At 41.8% G+C, this 19,385-nt stretch overlaps 1 protein-coding gene across 11 annotated transcripts in view; it reads left to right on the top strand.

Moving 5' to 3' along the window:
* The window catches only part of LOC104601620 (Tetratricopeptide repeat (TPR)-like superfamily protein), a 69,692-nt gene extending 50,674 nt beyond the window's left edge, over positions 1-19,018 (top strand). For 2 of the 11 annotated variants that reach the window (XM_010265032.3, XM_010265024.3), the window contains one exon: positions 17,149-17,533. The gene's annotated coding sequence lies outside the window, so the exon portion shown is untranslated. Of the gene's footprint in view, positions 1-4,959; positions 5,066-15,983; positions 16,656-17,148; positions 17,534-18,670 lie in introns of those variants that run through there. The other 9 variants (XM_088893569.1, XM_010265029.3, XM_010265028.3 and 6 more) reach the window with 9 other exon arrangements.
* Positions 19,019-19,385: the final 367 nt, after the last annotated feature.

Raw genomic sequence — 19,385 nt, 5'->3', positions numbered from 1 at the left:
TGCTTTTTTAAATGGTGATCTACATGAGGAGGTATTCATGGATCCTCTACCAGGTTATGAATTTGGCAGAAAAGTGTGTAGACTGAGAAAGGCACTGTATGGCCTTAAACAGTCCCCTCGTGCTTGGTTTGAGAAGCTATGTGGAGCCATGAAGAAAGGTGGTTATATTCAAAGCGGGGCAGATCATACTCTATTTATGAAGAAGAGGAATGGGAAACCTATTGCTCTTATCGTCTATGTAGATGATATGGTAATTATTGGGGATGATAAGGAGGAGATCAACAGACTGAAGGAGGTCCTAGCTGCTGAATTTGAAATCAAAGACCTGGGTCAACTGAGGTACTTCCTAGGGATTGAAGTTGCTAGATCCAAAGAGGGCATCTATATATGTCAACGGAAATACATCCTTGACCTTCTACAAGAGACAGGCATGTTGGGGTGCAGGCCAGCAGATACTTCAATAGAACTGAATCATGGTCTACAGGAGTCAGTGGGAGAGGACTACCCTGATAAGGAGAGATACCAGAAGTTAGTGGGGAAGTTAATTTACTTGTCCCTCACTCGTCCCGACATTGCTTATGCTGTTCATGTTGTCAGCCAGTTTATGCACAATCCCAAAATTCCTCACATGAAGGCTGTAGAAAGAATTCTCAGATATTTGAAGTCTTGCCTTGGGAAAGGGATTCTGTTCAGAAAAAACAATAGAATTGAAGTTGAAGGATATACTGATGCAGATTGGGCTGGTTCTGTGGGTGACAGAAAGTTGACTTCAGGTTACTGCACTTTTGTTGGGGAAAATCTAGTTACATGGAGAAGTAAAAAACAGAATGTTGTTGCAAGGTCTAGTGCAGAGGTAGAATATCGAGCTATGGCTCATGGTGTTGCGAAACTGTTGTGGCTTAAAATTCTTCTTGGTGAACTGGGGTACTGTGACAACAAGGCTGCTATCAACATTGCAAATAACCCAGTGCAACATGATAGAACAAAACATATTGAGATAGACCGCCATTTTGTTAGAGAAAGAATAGTCACAAGAGAACTCTGCATTCCTTACACTCCCTTAGAGATGCAAATTGCAGATGTTTTAACTAAAGGGCTAACCACAGTGAAATTTTTGGACTTACTGGGCAAGCTAAACATGATTGACATCCATGCTTAGCTTGAGGGGGAGTGTTGGTTTGGCTGATATGTTGTTATTCTTTTGTCTGGGCTGGGTATTAGAGTCTCTAGTTAATGGGCCTTAGTAACTGGGCCTAATTGTATCTTGTGTTTTATTAGACTGGGTGTCCCATCACTAATTAGGGGCATCCTGGTCCTTTCATGTAAATTATGTATTGCTCTTATATTAGTGAACAATGCCCATTCGAACACATCAGAGCTCTAGTTCTGGTCGTAGAACACCTCTCTCGCCTGGTTACAGCAGCTGTCTCGCACTTCTCTCTCTATCTTGGTACTGCAAAGAACCCCTAGGTCTGGTCGTAGAACACAGCAGAACCTATACCTAGGGTTTCCCTTGGTTGTTGGGCCCAAGGGGAGTTAGTCCTAGTAGCTGATGCCCTAAGAGATACATAGAGCAAGGTGTAGCCATTCGGCTAAGTGAGATCTGTGTAAAACAGATCTAGAAGAGAGGACTGATTTCAGCAGTCCTGGAACAGTTCATGGGTGAAGGTTAACGTGCGATAGCAGTGATTGGTGTGTGGTAGAAGCCACAACAGCTAGGTCAGGGTTGTGGCAACAGTGGCCAAACACAACAGAGTTTTTTTTTTCTTTGGCTCGGCACTTCAACTGTAAGTGGCAGCTTGCGACAGCAGTGAGTGGAGCAGTACAGCAGAGTGGGAAGGGTATTACAGCCCTAAAACAGACCCTCAGGTCTGAGATTACAGTGCTGCAAGGTCCGGAAGTCTGAAGAGGTTTCACATAACCTGTGTGACAGTTTTGGTACTCTTTCAAGTCGGAGAAGATGTCTTCCATATCTGGGGAAGTTTCTTCTAGAGATATTAGGACTAGTGGGAGGTCTCCTAATCTGGAGAACCCTAATTTGCACAGCCTACAGATAACAAGTGTGTTACTTGATGAATACAACTTTAGGGAATGGTCTGTTTTGGCCATGCTCTTTATCACATCCCGGGATCTTAAAGGCTATTTGGACGGGCAGAAGAAAGAACCCAAAATAGGGAGTGCTGAATATGCTGTTTGGAGAAGAGAGAATGCTACAGTCATGTCTTGGCTGCTTGCTTCAATGACTCCCAGGGTAGCTAGGACGGTTCAACACTTCTCCACAGCTGCCAAGATATGGGAGGTGTCTAAGACCTATGGGCAGAAAAAGAATAATGCCGGAATCTATAGACTGAATCAAGATATTGCTGCCCTGAAGCAGGGAGACATGCCCGAACACATCACTCTCCTCTCTTCTTCTTCCTCTTCTTCTTCTTATCAGCTCTCTCAACAGGTTCAGTTCGGCAAACATAGTGGGTTCTTGGAAAACATCCGGATAGGCTCGAAGTAGTAATTGGAGTTGCTGGGTTTGGTCAGGGGCTGGGTTATTACTTCTTGTGGTTGGAGTGGGCCCTGCATGCATTGAGCCCATACTCAGCAGCAAGGGTGTTGAGTCATGTTGGCAAGCCTTGAAGACGGCTTCCAAACTTCCTGCAGCTATGGGCTGAGCTTTAACCCCCTTCAGTGTACAAGGTTTACCATCATGGGTGAACTGCATGGTCAACTCAGTCTAGTCGCGCACCACTGGGCCCAACAATTGTAGCCATTGTATGCCCAGGACAATATCATCCTCTGTGAACTCTAATGGATGTAGGTCCACCTTAAATCGGTACCCCTGAATCCCCAACTCCACCGCCTTGCACCTCCTATCACAGGTTATTTGGTGGCCATTTGCCACGTTTATAGCAAATTGGGAAACCGTTTCCACTGCTAACCCGAGTCGATCAGCCAACCGAGGAGTAATAAAGTTCAAGGAGCTCCCGCTGTCAATCAGGACAGCAATGCTCTTTCCTGCTATCAGACCCTTCACTCACATAGTCCTGGGGGCCCGATAACCCACCAAAGCCTGTAGGGATATGACGTAGTATTCCTCCTCCGGTACCACCTCCATCTTCTGTATACCCAGGTCTCCCATTTGGGTATCTGGTTCCTCTTCCCCTTCTACTTGTAGTAGGAACACTTGTTGGGCCTTGCATTTGTGGCCAGGGACAAACTTTTCGTCACAATTGTAGTAGAGACCTTTCTTTCTACGGGCCTGCATCTCGGTCCATGATAGTCTCCGGTATGGGAGGGTCATAGCTCTCGGCCTCCTATTCGGTGGGGCTGGTAAGGGAAAGGGTTTGTGGGGGTTGGTAGGAGAGGTCTTGGTTTTGGGTCAACCTTTGGGTAAGGACCTTTCTGATTCAGGCCCGCCTGAGGCCCATTTGGCCTCCCCAACTTCTGTAATTGGCCCAATCTTTCTTCCTAGAGCTTGGCCAGGCCCACTGCCACCATCAAGGTGGTCGGCTACATGGTGTTCACTTCAATTCTTATTTCATCCCTTAAGCTGCCTATGAAGCAACCCACCAGGGCTGTCTCCGGTCAGTCATGAACCCAGGTGGCTAACCTTTCAAAGTCCTTCTAATACTCTCTTACTGTACCAGTCTGCTTCACTCGGGAGAGTGATTCATTAAAGTTCTCATACCCTGAAGGCCTGAACCTCACATGTAATGCTTCGGTAAGGTCTAGCCATGTGGTCTAAGGGTGGGTTTTCCGATACCACTGGTACCACATAATGGCTTCGCCATCCATGTGTATGGCGGCAATGGAAACCATCTGATCTGCTGGGGTCTCATGGAAGTCAAAATAACGTTCAGCCCGGTAAATCCAGGGAATGGGATCATCACCTGAGTACATAGGAAAGTTGATCTTAGCAGCCTTGACTAGGTACTCTCCTCCTCACCGTACGTCGCTGTTGCTCGATCCTTCCACCTCTGGAGTTCTGGGTCCGACTGAGATTCGCTCGAACTGGCCTACCAGAGCTGAGAGAGTCTCCTTGATTTCACTTAACTCACTGGTGGTCTGGCGGACTTCCCCTTCTATACGATCAATATGTTCCTCTACCGATGAGGATCTGGTGGTCGACATCGTGGCTAGGCTCTGATACCATCTTTTAAGACCCTGCTCTATGTGGGTTGCCGATGAACTGGTTCGAGGGAGCTTGCCCTCCTGAAATAGATGAAATGGGGTTGAGAGAGAAGAGAGAAGAGAGGGAGAGAGGGAAAGAAAGAGAGAGAGAGAGAGAGAGAGAGAGAGAGAGAGAGAGAGAGAGAGAGAGAAGGATATTCTGCTAAATGATTCACCGCCCATTCATGCAATGCGGATTGGCCTTTATAGTGTATGGCCGTACAACCCACAACAACCCATAACAACTTCTGAGCACACATGCCTCTATTCAGTATGTGGGCGACGTGTGTATACAAATGTAATTGGTGGAGTAACCCTTGCGACACTCTGGACCTTTGAATGGGCCTGATGGGCCTGAAGTGTTTCATCTGGGATAATCTTCTTATGGGGCTTATCACTCACATCCTCAACAGATGGACTCCCCTCCTGAGCCAATTTTCACTAGGCCTATGCCTCCCTCAATCTTATCCTTTATTAGCTCTTTTGATGTTATTCGTACCTGTGACGGAGGGGTAATTTTGAATATTGGCGTTTCTTGTGGTATTTTCATGGTTCAAAGTATCGATACAGGCTGATATCGGTGCTTTTTTTGTATTTTTTTTTAATCTGGTTCAGAGGGGTCGGTATAAGGCCTGGCTACCCTCTGAATCATGGTCTGACCTGATACACCCCCTCTAGGGGTGTATCGGGAAGGCCACGATATGATACATACGGCCGATATGGGCCAATATGTAATGATATTTTAAACCTTGGGTATTTGTACGTATAATTCTAACAAAGAATTTTTATTTGCTGCAGGAGGTAGAATGAATTGCAGCAGAGCTTTTTGCTGTTTGGATGGGGTTGTCTTTTTCAAGGGAGCGAGGCCAGAACATTGCTAATATTTTCAGATGCTAAATCAGTGGTTGGTTTTTTGGACTTTGGTTATTCTCCTTTACCATGGGAGGTCTCTTATTGGGTGGATACTATTAAGGGTCTGTTTGGTTCGAGGGAGTAGGACCCTAGAATCGGAATCGGAATGGATCATTCCATTTCCAGATGTTTGGAAGAACGGAATAGGAACGAGTAGGAGGAATGCCATTCCCCTATATGGGGAAATGGCCATTCCCGACCCCCTCCCCCGGAATGTGATTCCCATTCTGCTATTAGTTCCCTTTTTTTTCGTTTTGGACAAAAAACCCCTCCAATCCAACCTGTGATTGAGTTGCTGTGAAAAGGAAGAATCTTGCCATTGCCGCCATCAACCCCATTTCCGGTGAAGTAAGACCACTGCCAACCATCTTTCTCCTCCTCCTCCTCCGTCTTCTTCCTCCAAATCAGCTACCACTCTTCTTGCTCCTCCTCATCTTTTTTATTTAACTTGTGAAATATGGTGGTTTATTTTACAGATCCGCCCCTTCTCCTCTTCCGATCTGCCTTGCTGTGATTCATTTTACAGAGCTGCCTTATTCTTGTTCATTTTAATCTGCTTCCTACTCTGGTGAGACATGTTTTGTTTGGTTTGATTATAGCTCTGGGAGATCAGCTGATACATATGTTTTAGGATTTTCCATATATTTGTTTGGTTTGATTATAGCTCTGGGAGATTGGCTGATACATATGTTTTAGGATTTTCCATAATAAAAATAAGAACCAAATGGGAAGTGTCTAAATCAGCACCGGAAGGAGAACTGTAAACTTTGGCTTTAAGAGGTGTCTTAGATGTGACCAACTACTCTTGTCTAGTTGTTTTTGTGGTATTTATACTGTACTAAATCACTGATGACTCTGTAAAACCAATATGTAAGGAACCCTATTAGCTAGCTTTGTCTTGTTTTTTATGTTGTTGTCTCCAGAGACTTACTACTGCTGAGCATGGTCTAACAGTAATAACAATAACGGTAATAGTAATTAGAATTAGGAAGGGAGGAGAAGGTGACAAACTGTGAAGTGTTAATCAGGGATTCAGGGCAAGGACTTCCGTTCACGTCCAAGGCGGAGGAGGCGGTGGTGGGGGACTTCTCTCTACTTTTTCCTTATGGACCTTGTCTCTTTCTCTTGCCCTGGACAAAAATTTTCACATTGAAAAGCTATCAGACACCATGGACGCTTTGGCCCCTCTAAAATAAATTAAAAATCTTCGTTCTAAATACCCAAAAGAACAGAAAAAGCATCCAGTTCATTTTCTGTCCAGTCTCTAAGTCCCCTACTTTTTCTGTTTATTTCAGCACTGTTAACTTGTTCAGGACAGGATCAGAGGAAGCTCAAAAGAATAAGCTTTCTGGGGTTAATTATCTTTCTTGACAAAGAAAATGCTCATTCTGATGAAGAGGATGATAATCTACTGCAGAATTCATGGGCTTTTATATTACTGCATATGATAAAACTGCTCCATTTAGCAACAGTTTGTTTTATCTATCACTGGCTAGTACTATATAGTATATTCTAATAGCTTAGATGCAACTTGTGGAAACCCAAGGTCAAACTTATGAAGATCAAGCCAGAAGCCTTAACATATCAACTCACAGGCTGCAGATGCTATTTCTTGAATATCTCTTAGAGAAAGTCTTGGAGATATAGAAGGTTATCTGTATAGTTCAGCATCCCCACGCAAGGGTTTGAATTGTTTTGGAATTTTAGAAAACCTTTGTTTTTTAATTTGGTATTTCTTAGGCAGCAAGTCTTAGAATGCCACATAGCAAATGATTTTGGGCAGTTCATGAAGGGTGTGTCGATTACTTTTCTCTATCTATATCACTGTATATCTGATGAGAATAAGTGGAAATAAAGAAAAAAAAAACTTTGAAGTTCTTGGTTTTAATGTCTGTTGCTTCTAATTCTGTTTCCTTTGCTGTTGGCTCTTTGTTCCCCTTTGGTGCCAACCCCAATAAGTCTTCCTTTATGGTTTCTTTCAAGATCTTAAATCAATATCAGAATCGAGACTGTTGTAAGGCTTATTTAATAGCTACAGTTACAGTTACAGTTACTTGTTTTTTTTCTTCTTTCCTTTTCTTATTATTTTATTTCTAGGATATGCCGCCAGGGGCATACTTGTAATTTCAGACTCTTTTATGAAGTTAATATAAATAGAAAACTGGCGGCTGCCAGTAGTGACTTTTTTCCTCTCAACCATACCTCTCTCTCTCCCTCTCTCTCTTTCTATCTCTCTCCCAATCCCCACGAATCACCACATGGTATCAGAGCAGGTTCTCTGGGTTGAAAAAAGACCTACGATCCCTCCTGCCCTGTTCTTAAAAGTGTTTGGATGTGGCTGTTTCTGCAGAAACCCTAGCAGTTTCTGGCGGCTGGTTCTGCAGAAACCCTAGCAGTGTCTGGCGGCAGTTTTTTTTTTTTTTTTTTGGGAAACCCTAGTAGTTTCTGGTGGCAGCTTTGTGATTCCTTCTTCCTGGCTGTAACAGCAAGAAAACCCTAGTCGGAGAAGGGTGATGCTGGTGCAAACTCCTCTGTTCGATGCTGTGAAGTCAAGTTCAGATTAGCACCTTCGTACAAGTGCTGAACAGGTGTGTTTTTTGTTTCAGTGTGTTTCAGCCTTCTTTGAGTCCGAGCCATTCTTCCCTCCTCCTCAAGGGGAGAGTCGTAGTGTGGAAGAGGAGAAGCAGGTTCAGGTATCTCTTCCTTCTATTCCGGACCTTACTCCCTTTCGTGTCTTCCAACGTACACGTCGGAGAGATCAGCGGGGTGATAGAAATGTGGAGCAGCCAAACACTGAGCAATTGACATCATCAGACTCCCAGGAGGCAAGTCCATCCCCTCACCCTACTCCTACTGTGGATGACCTTGACATCCCTATTGCCCAACTGTGAATAAACCCTAGTTGATTCTAGGTTAAAGTAGAGAAGAAGGAAGAAGAAAGAAAAGAAAAAGAAGGAGAAGAATGTTCGGCCAGACTAGAAGAGAGATTGTGAAAGAATCACTCTCCTAGCCGACCCACTTGACTTTTATTCATAAAACTTAAGTTACAAGAAAGACAATTTTGTCCCTCATAGAAGATGGGACACATAACTTAAACTCAGATACAATAGACATTTCACTTTCAATAAGATACACCAGAATTACCAAAATACCCCTGACTCGAGCATTCTAACACTCCCCCTCAAGCTGGAGAGTATATATCATATAGTCCCAGCTTGTTACAAATGTAATCTATTCTTCCCCGAGACAATCCTTTTGTGAAGAGATCTGCCCACTGATTTCCTGAGCTCACATGAGATGTAGTTATTACCCCACTTATCACTTTCTCTCTCACAAAGTGACAATCCACCTCAATATGTTTAGTTCTTTCATGGAAGACAGGATTGGATGAGATGTGAACAGCGGCTTGGTTATCATAGTATAGTTTCATGGGTTTTTCTATTGAGAAACCCATCTCCTATAGTAGGTTCTTCAGCCATACTAGTTCACATGTGGTATGGGCCATAGCCCTGTATTCTGCTTCCGCACTACTTCTTGCCACTACTGTTTGCTTCTTGCTCTTCCATGTTACAAGATTGCCACCCAGGAAGGTACAATACCCTGTGGTTGACCTCCTGTCTGATATAGAGCCAGCCCAATCAGCATCTGTGTACCCTACTATCTCAAGAGTTCCTCCCTTTTGGTATAACAAACCACGACCTGGAGCACCCTTTAGGTACCTAACAATTCTCATAACAGCTTCCCAGTGAGGAACCCGGGGATGTTGCATAAACTGACTCACCACACTCATAGCAAATGATATATATGGTCGGGTAATGGTCAGGTAGTTCAACTTTCCCACCAACCTTCTGTATCTTCCAGGATCATCAAACTCTTCACCTGCATCCACACTTAGCTTGGCATTGAGTTCCATAGGAGTCTCTGCTGGTTTAGCACCTAACAACCCTGTTTCTTCAAGTAGATCAAGAACATATTTCCTCTAACATAGGTTGATCCCCTATTTTGACCTCGCAACTTCTATTCTTAAGAAATACTTTAGCTTCCCCAGATCTTTCGTATTGAAGTAGTCCTATAAGAATTTTTTCAGTCTGTCAATTCCATTGCTGTCACTTCCAATTATGACAATATCCTCCACATACACGACTAGCAAGATTTTTCCATCTTTTGAGTTATAGCTAAACACAGAATGATCAACCTGACACTGTTTCATCCCAAAGGCCTTCACCACTTCATTGAACCTGCCGAACCATGCACGAGGAGATTGTTTCAGTCCATAGATTGCCTTTTTGAGCCTGCACACCTTACCAGCCTCCCTCTGAGCAACAAACCCTGGTGGTTGCTCCATATACACCTCCTCAACAAGATCACCATGTAGGAAGGCATTTTTTATGTCAAGTTGTAGGAGAGGCCAATCATACATAGTAGCCAATGAGATCAACACCCGAACTGAACCAATTTTAGCCACAGGAGAGAATGTCTCCATATAGTCCACACCATATAATTGAGAATAGCCCTTGGCCACTAACCGTGCCTTCAATCGTTCCACACTTCCATCAGGAAGATGCTTCACTGTATAGACCCATTTACACCCAACAGTGTGCTTACCAGGAGGAAGGGTGGTGAGTTCCCACGTGTGATTATGTTGTAGAGCAGAGAGTTCTTCCATGGCTTGCCTCCACCCTGGGGAGGTAAGGGCTTCCTGTACAGTCTTGGGAATGGGAACCGATGAGAGTAATGATATAAACTTGCAATGAGAAACAGAAAGGTGAGCAATGGAAACATAGTCTGAAATGGGATGAGAAGTACAAGTACGTTTACCTTTCCGCAAAGCAATAGGAAGATCAAGATCTGAGGGAGAAGGAGTAGTAGCAGGATCTGTCGACAGGTGCTGAAGTGGAGGAGGGGCCGAAGCACTTCTGCGGGTATACACTTGAGTAATTGGCGGCCTTTTTGTAGTAACAGGCATATGATGTGCATCTGCAGTAGGAATGGGAGCTATGGGGAGAGGGTCCATAACCGATACAGGAAGAGGAACCACAGAGGGAGAAGAAGAGACCCCGACATCTGAGAAAAATGGAACTGATTCAAAGAAGGTGACATCAGAGCACACAAACGATTTATGAAATTTTGGGTTATAACACTTATACCCTTTCTGAGTCCTCGAGTAGCCAAGAAAAATACACTTTGTAGCTCGAGCATCTAGCTTGTCTACTCCAGGCCCCAAGTGTTGAACAAAACATACACAACCAAAGACTCTTGGGGTGAGAGGAAATGGAGACAAAGTGGGAAACAACACGGAGAAAGGGGATTGACTTCCAATGATTGACATGGGCATCCGATTTATCAAAAAACAGGATGTAAGAACAGCATCACTCCAAAAATGCTTTGGGACATGCATATTGATCATCAAGGACCGAGCAGTTTCAAGAAGATGTCTATTTTTCCGTTCAGCTACACCATTTTGTTGCGGGGTGTAGGCACAAGAAGTTTGATGAATTATTCCATGATGTTCTAGGTATTGCTGAAATGGTGAAGAGATGTATTCTTTGGCATTATCGGAGCGAAGTATTTTCATATGAACACCAAATTGAGTGCGTATTTCAGCATGAAATTTCTGAAAAATAGAGAACAATTCACTATGGTCTTTCATAAGGTAGATCCATGTCATCCTTGAAAAGTCATCAACAAAGATTACAAAGTACTTAAACCCATTGCATGACACAACTTTAACTAGACCCCATACATCAAAATGAACTAAAGCAAAGGGACTAGAGACACGACTATCAATTCTTGGACTAAATGAGACTCGATGATGTTTTCTCAACTGACATGATTCACAATCTAACGATGAAAGATGACTCAAAGAAGGAACTAGCAGCTTCAAAGACTTGAGAGAGGGATGACCGAGTCTGCGGTGCCATTGGAGAGGAGTAAGAGACGACTGAAAAGCCATTGGGGGGCCACCACCATCAAGGTAATACAAACCACCTGCTTCATGCCCTCCACCAATCTTCTTCCTCGTCTTGAGATCCTGAAACACAGAAGAAGAATGATAGAAGGTTACAAAACAATTAAGAGACTTGGTTAATCTGCTAACAAACATAAGATTAAACGGAAACTTAAGAACATATAAAACAGATGCTAAAGACATGGAGGAGAAACTGACTGAGATGTGGAGGAGCGAGAAAGGGAAGAAAATACATCAAGAGTCCCAGACATATGGTCCAAGGCTTCGGAATCAATGATCCAGGGTGAGGCTTTGGAAGCTAAGCAAGCCATACCTGAATGGGCAAGTGTAGCTGTGTTCTGCTGAGATGTTTGAAGGAACTACTCATACACTTCCTGTGGTACACTCACCATTTCCTGTCCGGAAGCACAAGCGGGTGTGGAGGGGGTTGGGAAAGTTTGCTGGCTTTCAGTAATAGTGCTACTACTCTTAGATGTAGCATGGTTAGCCCAAGTGTTGGGTGGACCACGCAAATCATAGCAGAAATTAACTGTGTGCCCCTCTAAGCCACAATGTGTACATTTTCTCTAAGCATTACTCCTTCCTCTTCCACGGCCTCCCCCTGACTCTCGGCCTCCAGTCCGGCCACTAGCCCGGTTAAACATGTGTCCACCATGGTTGCTTGGAGGGCCACTGCTGCCACCACCACTTCTACTTCCACGGCCACTCCCTTTAGTCACTACCAAACCAGATCTATCAGAGAAGGAAGAATGTTCCACCGGCTCAATGGATGTCCTTTTGAGACGGGCAAAAACTTCTTCAAGTGAAGGGAGAGCTGATCCCCCCAATATTTGTGCTCTGACAGGCTCATACTCAACCTTCAAGCCCACAAGAAACCTAGTCACATCAAGTTGTTCACGTTGCTTTCGTTGGATCTGGACATCTGATGTTAGAGGGTGGTACACATTTAGCTCATTGCGGATGTTCCTCAAACTTGCATAATACTCCTCTAAGCTTTGACTTCCTTGCTTCAAATTGAAGTACTCTTGGTATAACTGATATACCCTAGTTGTGTTGTCTTGTCCAGAGTACAACTTTTTAGCATGATCCCAGATCTCTTTGGCTGTATCTAGGAACATGAAGTTCACACTAATCTTTGGTTCCATGCTGTTCCAAAGCCATGTCATTATTTGTGCATCATCTTGTTCCCAATCACTGAACCCAGGAGAATTAGAGGAAGGTTTCTCCTCCCTCACATGTTTTACTTTTCTCTTGGCCTTCAAGAACACCTCCACAGATTTTGCCCATGGTACATAGTTCTCACCATTCAACTTGATGGATGTCATTTGAACACTTATATAATCTGAAGAAAGCATGATGCTGGTTTTGTTGTCATTCCCATCTACGGAAGAAGCCATCTCCATTATTTCACCTTCAAGTATACAACACAACCACACACTCTTTCACACGGGTTATCTCACTTATAGCACCACCAATCCTAGCTTTAAATAGACATTACACACCACACACTAAGGCCGAAATCACTCAGTCTTCACATCAAACACCTGGGCTGCACACTGCAAAACCATTCACCACCACACACTAAGACTGAAATCTCTCAGTCTTCACATCAAACACTTGGGCTGCACACTGCAGAACTGATTACACACAAGGTCTAGGACACGACCACCACTACCACCAATCACCACGACACAACCACCACCAATCTACTGCTGTTGTGAACCTCAGCAGTCGACAACTCTTCTTTCAGCATACATATGAAGAGAAATGCAGAGGAATATGACTGAAATGCATATTAGTCACACCAAGCATCACCACAACCAACTTTTGAAGCAACAAGAAAACATTTACAGTCCCTTACTTGGACAAACAACAGTAGTGTTCATACCTGTCCACTTTCAACCCTCTTCGATACTGAATAGAGGGTTTAGTATACCACTTCAACGACCACCACAGCAACGACTGGAGGCATTCTCACCTCCAGACCCACAAAACGACAGCTCCTTTTCAGCCCCTTATCGAACCTCCACTCAGGTCAATCGAAAAAAAAGAAGACGACTGTGAAAGCTGGCGGCGAACCCAGAAAGAGAACAACAACAAGAAAGAAATAAGGATGCGACCTTACAGCTCTGATACCATGTGAATAAACCCTAGTTGATTCTAGGTTAAAGTAGAGAAGAAGGAAGAAGAAAGAAAAGAGAAAGAAGGAGAAGAATGTTCGGCCAGACTAGAAGAGAGAATGTGAAAGAATCACTCTCCTAGCCGACCCACTTGACTTTTATTCATAAAGCTTAAGTTACAAGAAAGACAATTTTGTCCCTCATAGAAGATGGGACACATAACTTAAACTCAGATACAATAGACATTTCACTTTCAATAAGATACACCAGAATGACCAAAATACCCCTAACTCGAGCATTCTAACACCAAAAGGGAGTCAGATCCTGCACTACCAAACACCCCATTACCCACTTTGTCTCCTATGACCACATTTCTCCCTCGTACCGAGCCTTCTTATCAGCAGTTGATTGCATCTCTATTCCCAAAAATGTTACAGAAGCCTTAAAATGCCCTGAATGGGTAGACGCCATGAAGGAGGAGATTAATGCCCTCCACAAAAATCAAACTTGGGAATTGGTGGATCCTCTAGAGGGGAAAGACCCCGTGGGGTGCAGATGTGTGTTCACAATTAAGCACAAGGCAGATGGAACAGTTGAAAGGTACAAAGCAAGACTAGTAGCCAAAGGGTACACACAAGTACATGGGGTTGACTATGATGAAACTTTTGCCCCGGTGGCTAAGATGAACTCGATTAGGGTTCTCCTCCTTAGCTGCTAATTTTGACTGGGAACTGCATCAACTGGACATAAAGAATGCTTTCCTGAATGGTGACTTAGAAGAAGAGGTATACATGGTTCAGCCTCCTGGATTTTGTGCCAAGGGAAGTGAAAATAAGGCGTGCAAGCTACGGAAGTCTCTCTATGGCTTAAAACAGTTTCCCAGAGCCTGGTTCAGTAAATTTCACATGGCAGTTCAAGAGATGGGATTCAAACAATGTTAGTCAGAGCATACACTCTTTGTGAAGAGATGTCAGGCGCAGGTTGATGTATTGATAGTGTATGTAGACTCTATCATCATTGCAGGAACTTGGAGCTCAGAGATACAGAACTTGAAACAATTCCTTGCATCAAAATTTGAAGTGAAAGATCTAGGACTCCTGAAGTATTTCCTTGGGATTGAAGTTGCCCGCTCAGAAAAGGGTATCTTTGTCTCCCAAAGGAAATACACCCTTGATCTATTACGGGATACAGGTAAATTAGGTGTAAGGCCGGTAGATACTCCTATGGATGTGGACCACAAGCTAGGTGACTGTTTTGGTGAACCTCTGAAAGATGTGAAGTAGTTCCAAAAGTTAGTGGGAAAGCTGATTTATCTGTCCATGACCCGTCCAGACATTGCCTATTCCGTTGGGGTCCTGAGCCAGTTTATGCACTCTCCTAAGAAGCCACACATGGAGGCAGCAAAGAGAGTTCTTAGATACTTGAAGAAATATCCAGGAACAAGCCTACTATTTAGTAAACACAATCACCTAAAGGTGGAAGTCTTTACAGATGCTGATTGGGCAGGAGCTGTGGATGATAGAAAGTCCACTAGTGGGTATTGCACATTTGTAGGAGGAAATCTGGTGACCTGGAAGAGCAAGAAGCAAAGTGTGGTAGCAAGGTCAAGTGTTGAAGCTGAATATAGAGCTATGGCACATGAGGTGGCTGAAGTCCTTTGGCTAAAGAACCTTCTACATGGGGTGGCTTGGAGTTGTTCACAGCCCTATGTCCCTTTACTGTGACAACAAGGCTGCAATAAACATCGCTAGCAATCCAGTCCTACATGAGAGGACCAAGCATATTGAGGTAGACAAACACTTCATAAGAGAGAAACTGGGAAAAAGGGAAATTTGCATCCCTTATGTCAACTCCAAGGAACAACTTGCTTATGTCCTTACAAAGGGGCTTCCGTGCTCGCGGCACAATGAGTTATGTGATAAGCTGGGCATGATAGACATCTTCAGCCCAACTTGAGGGAGAGTGTTGTAAGGCTTATTTAATAGCTACAGTTACAGTTGTTTTTTTTCTTCTTTCCTTTTCTTATTATTTTATTTCTAGGATATGCTGCCAGGGGCATACTTGTAATTTCAGACTCTTTTATGAAGTTAATATAAATAGAAAACTGGCGGCTGCCAGTAGTGACTTTTTTCCTCTCAACGTACCTCTCTCTCCCTCTCTCTCTCTCTTTCTCTCTCTCTCCCAATCCCCACGAATCACCACAGAGACTTTGAACTTAAACCTCTTTGTTAGAATTATTTTTAGCTCGGTTCCTTGATTATACTGTGGTTGATCCTTGTTCATTGTGTGTGTGTGTGTGTGTGTGTGTGTGCGCCTGCCTTGGTAAGGTTATCCAGATGGAAAGTGTGATATACTAGAGTACAGAGTATGGTCCTTTATGGATTTCCCATTGATGAATGGATACTTCTTAGCTATCATGAAATTTTCATGAAACTTTTGATTTGGTTATTGATTAAAAAAAATGTCATTGGCCACACTCCAGCCAAGAGGATCTTTCAATATGTAGTATGTTATATTTATGGAAACCAGGGATCCAGGGTGGATATTCCACCTGAGATTCTTTTTGTGCCAAGGGGCCATTACTTGGTATAATAGTAAAATCTTGGGCTGCCAACACTGATATTAGCCTTTTTTAATTCCTTTTGTGGTCAAGATCCTGATTGAGTGTTTGTCCTTCACATATCAGTGGTTGAATAAAAATGTACTATTTCCATTTCTCAACTTCAGAAATTGCTTTTCTGGCATAAGGTTTTCTTAGAAGCCCTAGTCAGCAGCTTTCTCTATGCTTTACATGGTATTTGTTGAAAACAATTGTTTTGCAGGTTAAGTTGAATAGTGTCTCTTGCATGGTTTGATTTTAATGGTTAAACATTTTGTCACCTATGAAATCTGGATACCTGTATATGGGTATTATGTCATGTTGGATATTCTGATTTTTTGTGTAAATTGTGTATGCAACAACTGGTCCATCCATTCCTCTACCATATTTTTGTCATATCTATACAACTCGATATACATTGGTTAACCCTTATTTGTTACTTTCCACACTTGAGTGGAGATAAAGATGTTTGTACCTCTTAAAGTTTCACCAAGTTGGGATGAAAGGAAATTGGAATATGTGTTTGCTCATTTCCCTTACTGCTTTTTTGGTAGGGGAGCTTGCACTTTATTATTTCTTTCTTTGTAAAGTTCTCTTGGTGATTGACAAAAAGTAGCTTTGCCCCATATTTTTACTTACACATTACACATTTATATTTCTCAGTTGTACTTTTGAGTTTGTTCATTTCTCATTTAACATCCCTGTAGATTTACAGGAACTTCAAGAAATACAATTTTTGTGTCCTATCTGATTTTGTAATTTGTAAAATCTTAAATTTCTGTAATTTGCAGATTTACCGGAACTTCAAGAAAATCTTAAATTCCAAGAAATACAATCAGTTAACATCCCTGTAGATTAATCACCTCAATTTGCAAAATTATTTAATTTTTGCAATTTTCTAATTTTCTTGCATTTTTCTAAATTTCTGCAAAATTTCAGGTATTTTCATGCATTTTTTGCAATTTTCTGCAAATTTTCTGTAAATTTGTTGTAATTTCTGCAATTTTCTGATTTTTCTTGCAAAATTCCTATATTTTCATTCGTTTTTTTCTGATTTTTTTTTTGCAAAATTCCTATATTTTCATTTGTTTTTTCTGTTTTTTGTGCAAAATTATTGTAATTTCTGAACATTTCTGCAAATTTTCAGGTATTTTCATGCATTTTTCTGCAATTTCCTACAAAAGTTCTAGTATTTTCATGCATTTTCTGAATTTGCTGCAAAATTGTTGTAATTTCTACATTTTTTTTGCAATTTCTGCAGATTTTGAGTATTTTCATGCATTTTTCTGAATTTGCTGCAAAATTATTGTAATTTCTGCATTTTCCTGCAAAATTTCTGCATTTTTTATATTTTAATGCATTTTTTGCTTTTTTTTTATTTTTATTAGGGGCAAAATTGGAAAGCATGGCTGATTCCGATTCCAGCCTCTTGATGAACCAAACAGCATCAATCGGAATCCGATTCCATTCCTGTTTGAACCAAACAGGTAGGGGGAATAGACCATTCTGATTCCGATTCCAAGGGATTCCCATTCTGATTCCGATTACGAACCAAAGGCACCCTAAATCTTTAACTGCTAATTTTGTAAATGTTTAGTTTTTTTTGCCTAGGTCTTCTAATGGGGCTGCCGATTCTATTGCTTCTCTAATGAAGAACTCAGGTATATGTAGTTATTTGGGACAGCCCGCCTTGTACAATTCTCTTTGTCTCTGTTAATATAGTTTTTTTACCTATAAAAAACAAAAACATAGATAAAAAAGATTAACGGTTCATTTGGTTTGTGGGAATATATAGGGTCTATTGTTTGGTTGGACGGAATTGGAATCCCACTCCCATTCTGAATGGCCATACCCTTTCCCTCCCTTAAGGAATGAGAATCCATTTCAGCCAATTTTGAATCCAATTCTGATTCCGATTCTAACATGAAACAAATAGTATAGTAGACCATTCTGACTCTTATTCCTGTGCCAAACAGACCCTAATATGCATATGGGCAAGGTTCAAAATACCGGTAGGAGCACAACAGGCGATATCGGTAGTGTTTTTTATATTTTTTTCAAAAGCTGTTCAGGGGTTTTATTAAGGCTCCACCACCTGAACCGGTCAAAACCCCGATACACTCTTTGTAGGGGTGTATCGGGAAGCCACCGTATTGATACTTTGAAACATGCATATGGGTGCGAAAAAAAAAAAAAGTAAAATTAAAGAGCATACATAAAAAGATGATGTATGCATATGCATATGGGTGTTAAATTAAAACTCAAAAAAAATCAACAATAGATTAAAATATTTGTATGTATTATTAGCTATTCACCTGCAACGTATTTTATGTAAAAAATACATAGAGTAGATAAATTAAATCATCTACGCAAATGGGAACTGACATAACATGATGATCTGTTAATCAAGAATCGGTCTAATCTTTGTACACTGACGTAGAAAAAAAAAATCAGAAACACGTAGTGATTAAAATATTTGTATTTATTATTAGCTATTCGTCTTCTACGTAGTTTATGTAGAAAATACATATATATGATTAGATAAGTTAAATCATCTACGCATATGGGTACCGACATAACATGATGATCTGTTAATCAAGAATCGGTCTAATCTATTACACTGACGTAGAAAAAAAAAATCAGAAACAAGTAGTGATCAAAAAAGAATTCCGCAAGAAAGTAAGAAAAACGTATTATCAAAGAAAGAAGGCACCAAGAAAGCAAAAAACTTACAAGGTAGAAACTGAGGCTCACAGCGATAGACATCAAAGTCTATAACGTCGATTGAAGGCATATCACTACCAAAAACTGAGTCTGAGATAATAATTGATCAGTTCTTCATCAGTTGGCTGAAATCGGTATCCAACAGGAACAGGTATGAAAGTATTCATGTCTTCAATTTTTTTGCAGTATGTATTCCACTGCCACTCCAGTAGTATCACTGTCTTGGTAAGTGTGGAACCACCAATTCCAATTACAAGATCGTACGTGAGACGGTCCCTACACCAGCGTATAAGTATGAAATCTGACATGGACTCTCTTATCTCCTCAGAGTTTACTTGGATTATGTGGGTGAAGACATATAATAAAGGGTAAATTACAAAGACTCTCCGTATTATGACGGTGAGACAAAGGCCCCCTTTTGTTAGCCTTCCGTTCAGAAAAGCTGTTACAATATTTTTTAATTTCCATACTACCCTTGTAATAGACGAGAAAAATACTGTTTATATTAAAATCGAAAATGTACGTCTTTCTCTCATTTCCTTCTTGTGATTAAAAGAGATGCATGCATTGTCTGCTTCGTTCCATTCCCTGTACTCTCATGCTATAACGAAACCCAAAGACATTAAAATCAGTTGCTTTTTTCCGCACCCATGGTTGTGTTGCGTGTGCCGTGTGGATCTACCGAAGAAGATAGGTTCTATGTCTGATCTGATGAGTGATGACTCTGGCAGCTACGCACTGGCTGCTTGTTATGACCCCACGAAGCATTATTTCTATTTTTCTTTTCTCTGATAATTTTTGGAGCTTTCTAAGGTCTACCTCTCTTCTCTCTCTCTCTCTCTAAAATCTAACCTACATACATTCATTTGAATTCTCAGTTTCTCACTTCTCAGTAGTAGTA

Source organism: Nelumbo nucifera, chromosome 8 (assembly GCF_055504915.1).
Source record: "Nelumbo nucifera cultivar China Antique chromosome 8, China Antique-T2T, whole genome shotgun sequence".
NCBI classification, from domain to species: domain Eukaryota; kingdom Viridiplantae; phylum Streptophyta; class Magnoliopsida; order Proteales; family Nelumbonaceae; genus Nelumbo; species Nelumbo nucifera.
The sequence above is the reverse complement of the archived record's forward strand: the minus strand, read 5'-3'. Positions and strand labels throughout refer to the sequence as shown.